The sequence below is a fragment of the Mizuhopecten yessoensis genome, unplaced genomic scaffold (genome assembly GCF_002113885.1).
Source record: "Mizuhopecten yessoensis strain PY_sf001 unplaced genomic scaffold, ASM211388v2 scaffold10963, whole genome shotgun sequence".
NCBI lineage: Eukaryota > Metazoa > Mollusca > Bivalvia > Pectinida > Pectinidae > Mizuhopecten > Mizuhopecten yessoensis.
In genome coordinates this window covers 129,921-136,447 of record NW_018408809.1, presented here as the reverse complement: position 1 = coordinate 136,447, position 6,527 = coordinate 129,921, and positions in this window count along the sequence as shown.

Sequence of the window (6,527 nt, the reverse complement as noted above, 5' to 3'; positions counted from 1 at the left end):
ACAGACAAAACATGGCAAAAAAGTGTGTTAAATAGATTTACCTACTCAATAATACTAGGTGTTAAAATGATATCATCCGTTCAACAGATTCATACAATCGACACAAATATAACGTCTTTATTGTTTGGGATAAACTGACTACGGATAAAGTCGATGTGTTTTTAAAGCACACTTGTATTTGTACTTTCTCGGCTACTCACTACACGGCGTTCCTTTGAACAAAATTACAACATGCTGAGTAGTAAATCAGGACACTGAATGAAAAACTTTGATTCATACAAAGAAAGGCAGTTACCAATTTGACATTGGAAAATAAAGCACACATTTAAACTCTCAGACGTACAAAGTTTTATATATTATATATTGACCAAGACACCAAAAAGATTTATTTTTTTATATTTGAAATTTTCGCGGTCTGTAGCCTGTTTCCAAGTATAAAACATTTTTTCGTATGTGTTTTTTTCATTACATCCTCTCAAATGCTTGGCGACTTTATCACATTACTTACTGACATTTTCATCACATTTCACGTGTGAATGAAGAGGTTATTTTACAAATGCTGATTTACTCGTCAGATTTACAACTACTAATTTTTTTTGAGTTTATACGGTGCCAACAAACGGACATAATCAGAACTTAACGTCAACACAAAAAGATATATATATATTTTTAATTGAGATTCACTGTAAGAGAGAAAGCATGGGCCCCCACACATACGGAGGCGAAACCAGGCTTTCCTGCACCACATGTGACAACCGCAAAAATATGTCTCTCCTTCCATGTCTCTCACGGGCATGTGTATAGTTAGTATATGCTGAGGGTAAACAAACAGTAGTTTAGACCAAATTGGATTTCCAACTTTTTAGCCTGTAGTATCACCAATTACTCCTAGAAGGACGAGACAGCTGTAAAGTGAGCGTAGCCCAAAATAGAACGGTACCCAAAATGGAACACTTCTATATCATGCAGCATTTATTTTGGCCATGCAAATGAATGGTGTCTATTCTTAATTAAAATGTATATAGTTAAAACACGTTGAGTAAATTCCATCTGCATATATAATAGTGTCAAAACTTACGTGCTGTTGGCTAAATGCATCTACCGTTATTGTTCCATTAAATACAGCAAATTTTTTTTTTTAATAAACTTAGCAGGAAATATTACTATTTTTCTTGAAAAATTGTTCCATTTTTGGTAGAACCCACCATAAAGTACAGTGTTATTTATATTTGGCATACTGTATCCAATTCCAAATTATTAAAGGTGCAATTTTACCTTTGTGTGATTTATGTTCATCTTTGTGGAACAAGGGACACAACTCTTTTAAAAATAACTAAAATTCCGTCAAAATATTTTGTGATTATTCCGCAAAATTACTAACCGAGGCGCTGATTTGGAAAAGTTAAGCACCTGTGGTTCCCCCGCTGTTTCTAGCGGCTAGAGCGAGTGACAGATAGACAGGTAACGGTAGGTGGTTGCGTTCGATTATCAGTATTGTCATTGTGACTTCTTCTTTTTTATACTTTTATATTAGAGATGCAACTTTGTGTTTGTCTGACAGCACGATACGTGCTCTTTTCGCCGGTAGGCCACGAGTATATTTGTAAACACGAGTTAGCCCCCCTCAGACGAATTCGTAATGAATCTTACAGGTGTTTTGTTACAAGAAAACCCCGTAGTCTGTAAAAGAAGGGTCTGAATTGTTCATTTGATAAAGAAGTAGGAAAGTGCAATATCTTGAAAATGACCGAGATCAATCTGCAGTAGGCCTACATATTTCTTCGACCTTTACTGTACTGTAACGTCAGCGGGTAACATTTCCAGTGCTACTGTAGTTACAGTATCTCAAACAGGTGGTCATGACCATCGCTCTCTAATCCTATCAACTTCACAAACTCCCATTGTTATTTTGACAGATCTCCCACTTTTAATGCTATTATAGTGTAAAATTATAAATGTCTTACGGAAATATCTTGATCTCATAGCTTTGTCATTGTGTAGTAGTTCGTAGGACAGATACTTGCAGTCAGTGAGCAGGCATCGATTTCCGAGTTTGAGGTCTAGGTTTGAATCCAGCTGAGCCTGTATTCCTAAATAAAGCAGTTCTCATGCTCAACGAACAGACAAGTGTCAGATATATTCAGATATATGTGTAGTAGGACGAGGAATAGTGATCAAGATAGTGCCGTCGCTGGGGCTCGAACCCGTGACCTTTGCCTCTCCAGCCTGATGCTCTACCGCTAAGCTAAAGGGAAATTCCCTACATCTGATGCTTATAAGGCAACCTAATTAATCCACATCTTTTACATATACTCTATTGTCTTTCTTGTAATATCACAGTTTCTTTAGACAAGTTAGAAAAAAGTACAGCAAAACCCCACTAACACGAACTCGTGGAATACCAATATAAAATTATGGAATACCACCATTTTAATTCATTATAGTACCAGCAAAGGTGCTGTCATCGAGAATGTAACTTGTCTGATGGTGCCCTCCACCCTCAGTTCAAAAGTCTAACAAGTCACTAAATCATTGATATTCTTCATTTGGAGAGTGCAAATGGAGTCCAGATTCACTTATAGATGGTTCAAAATGAAAAACACATAGGCCTATAAAAGAAAAAACGGTAGAGGGTATTGTGTAAGCTGGTTGAGGTCTGCCGCTTAGCTTTATAATCAATATCACAAATTTTGTTGAGACTTAACAAATAGACAAAATTATTTCACTTAAATTCTTTACTAATCAATAAATCCAACTGTTGAACAGGTGTTGCCATTGAACGTGTACCATCATGTCGGATGTGCGACACAGGAAGGGAAAAAGTCGTTCTCAGAAGAGTGCTTCCCCTGCTGTTCAGAAAAAAGCAGCCACAGCCGCTAAATCAAAGACTCCCTCTAAAGATGGTGTTAACTGTGAGGACGACGACTCGTCCCTCGACTGGGCACTGGCATGGAGTACTGTCATGTTGGGCCTTGTGGCCATGTTCTGGTGTGGACTGATACATGCCAAGTTCATGTCGCAGCTCCACGAAAACTGGCTCTGGTTCACAAATATCAAGGTAAGTCAAGGTATCTGTCTATATTATGTGATCGTTTGAGGAATCATGGGTAATCCATTTGTCACATGCAATGACAAATAATAAATATAGTATGCTTTTTTTTCAAATTGAAGGGAATATTTAGCTCAAAGTTTCCCCATGAATGATAGTTGCTTACCATATTACTGTAAGTGTACCCTAAACAGGACACCATTTTTAGATAAATATCAATGTATTTTATATCATAGTATCAATTCCAAAAATGCTTGTTCATATTTCATAAATAAAAACGGTCCACTTTTCTTTACTATTACAAGTTGGTATTTCTTGCACAAGGTTCTAATTTTATGCTGAAACTTAAGTTCAAATGTTATATCCAGAAGAGGTTCTGGTTAAATTCCTTTTCCAAACTAGCATTAGTTTTGAAAAAAATAGACTTCTGAAAATGATATCTAAATAAATAGCGTTGCTTGGCACATAAATTAAGGAATTTTTGTTTTCATAATTATTTNTTGAAAAAATAGACTTCTAAAAATGATATCTAAATAAATAGCGTTGCTTGGCACATAAATTAAGGAATTTTTGTTTTCATAATTATTTTATGAAAACATTTTGAACTTTCTGTGTAACCATAATCAGCTGCCAATAAAGCTTATATGCAGGTAAATAAGCATAAAAGTATCGCCAAGTGAAAATTGCATTAATGAAAATAGGCTGTTTTCCCACAAGTGTCCTAAAAAGTTTTTAGTACAGTGACGGTTGTCTGAGTAACTTCCAAAAATTTCAATAAATGATTAGTAACAAGAGTTAGATGAACATGTTATCTAACATCCTTACTTCAGGACCTTTTTCTTCCTTAATGTCCACATGTTACAAAAATGTTCAATACACATGAGTCGGATAAAAACGACAGGTGATAACATTACAATAGTAACTACATATTATCATGTATGACAACACAAAGCATAACAATATTGGTATTTTAGTCTGTTTAGAGTTTAAAGGGGCTATTAAATAGTCAAATGACAACCTGAACATCGAGTGGATACTGAAAAGACATATCTCCTAATGAAAGTTTATGTTGTTGATAATGACTTGACCTGAAGCCAACGTCCAGTGTGGTCAGTTTCATCTTTTGGAAAAGCTGGTGATAAAAATAGCTAAGACCTCTTGAGCCTTTCAGTGGGAAGTAAACATGTACAGTACCACGCTGTCGACCGACATCTGAGTTAACACACAACACATTCTTGTCGCTTTAAATTTGCACAATACATCGCAATCAAGAAATATAAGTATCATGGTATATACCTCTAATCAGATATTTCTGTTCACAGTTGGATTTGAATAAGAACGAACAGGTTCAATTAGAGCATGCACGCATAGAGAGGGTGCCACAGGGAGAATAATAGGTTAAAACTTAAAATAGATACCTCATTTATAATGATGATTGAGATGTTGTTTGGAAGATGCTTTTGATTCAGAAAAAATGCCTGTGCTTATATTCCAAACAGGCTAGATGAATAAAGTGAGAATTTCATTCTCTTGTTAGCTAGAAATTCACCGACAGCTGCCGCAAAAACGTACGGTTGTACAGTTACGGATTTCTTCATTACTGATTAAAAACACCAAGAAAACATTGTCTCTTGACTTGTCAATTTCTCGACATGAGTTGTTCATAAGGAGTATCAAACTATATTATCATGAGGAATTTTGTGACAAGATTATAAAAAAAACTTACTTCACCAAATGAAAGTTGTGCCTGTATTTTAATAACGGTAGTCAGACATGCTAAGCTTAGTGCCTTGGTTGTTGATCCAAGTCTACCGGAGTGACAAAAACCTAAAAGTAGGGAAATGTTAACGTGTATAATATAGTCATGCTTGCATTATCTTCTTATGTAGAATAGTAACATTTCAAACTTACAGAAGACCCAGGGGAAACTGAACCAATGTATTATTTCAACTGATATTTATTTCCCCAGAGTAAAATGTTCACTGTAACTTTTGGAAGAATGGAGAAACAAATTTTCTAAACTGCAACTGACAGAAGATGAGTAAAATTCATAATAATGTTAATATCAACATGCAATATAAAACAAACAGAAAAATATCCAATTTACAAATAAATGTACAATAAAACTGTAATATAAACTGAATGTTAACATTCCTAAATACCAATGTGAGGGGGCATTATCGTGTGGCTTAGTTACTGTTCTGTGAGGGGGCATTATCGTGTGGCTAAGTTACTGTTTCTGTTTCTTCAGGATGTATGAATGTGACCTTTTTCAAACATTGTCAAATATTTTCTATACTGACTGTGTATTGGCAGTGAAGGAAAGTTTTGAAGTAGTTACGATGAATAACTTTAAAAAAAACACCAGGTATTGTAATATTTGTGATAGGTTACCAGATTTTAGAATTATGTTTAATATTCCATCTTTGAACTATTGTATTTTTATACTAATGATGAATGGCATTTCTTTTGGTCTTTAGTGTAGGCATTGCTGTTTGAATTTATAATAATTCTATTTATTTTTTTTAAAAAAAACAGCATTCAGAAGATGTGTCATAATGTCATAATATACTAATATTTCTAGTTCTATATTGATATATTGATTACGATATATTATAAAACATATCAACAGTACAATATATACTGCTACAGCCTGACTCTATACAGTGTAGTGCCACACAGATATAAAGATGTTCATCTCAAGTGGTAAAAATCTGTTATGGGAAAACCCCCACAATAGCTCATTTTAGAATTATAGTGATTTTGTGATTTGAGATCATGTCTTTGCAGCACGTCATTCAGAATACAATAAAAACATGATTTTTCTGTGTGGTGGAATTAGCAGCTGTCACCCCTCCACTCAGAGTTATCATATTGATAGGGTTTGTACATGGACCGCCACTGATGAAGGAGTGGTACATGTAGTTAATGTGTCAACTTAATCAATACTGATTGTAAAGTATGGCGTGAAGCATTTAAAATCATTCACGCTTCAGCTATAAATTTATATTTGTTCATTAATCATAATACTATCTAGTGCATTTATGTTGGATGAACTTGATGTAATTTTAGATTACAGATATTCTAGATCTGTAGCCGGTCTAGCGTGTTATATCCTTTCCTGTATAAATCTTTGTTGTAACTGATTGTTACAGTTTGTGATAAATTATCATACATCTATTACTGCTTGCTGTAATTCCTGACAAATTGATGCTACAATATAATAAAATCATTATTTTTTTCTGCTCATCAGCGGAATAACAAATGAAGTTTGTTCATTAAGGGAACAAAATATTGATTTTTAGGTCACCTGAGACAAAGTCTCAAGTGACCTATTGCGATCGCCTTTTGTCCGTCGCTGTCCGTCGTCCGTCGTGCGTCCGTAAACAATTTACATTTTCGACTTCTTCTCCAAAACCCCTGAACCAATTTCAATGAAATTTTGCAGGGACCTTCCATGGACAAAGGTCAACAAAAA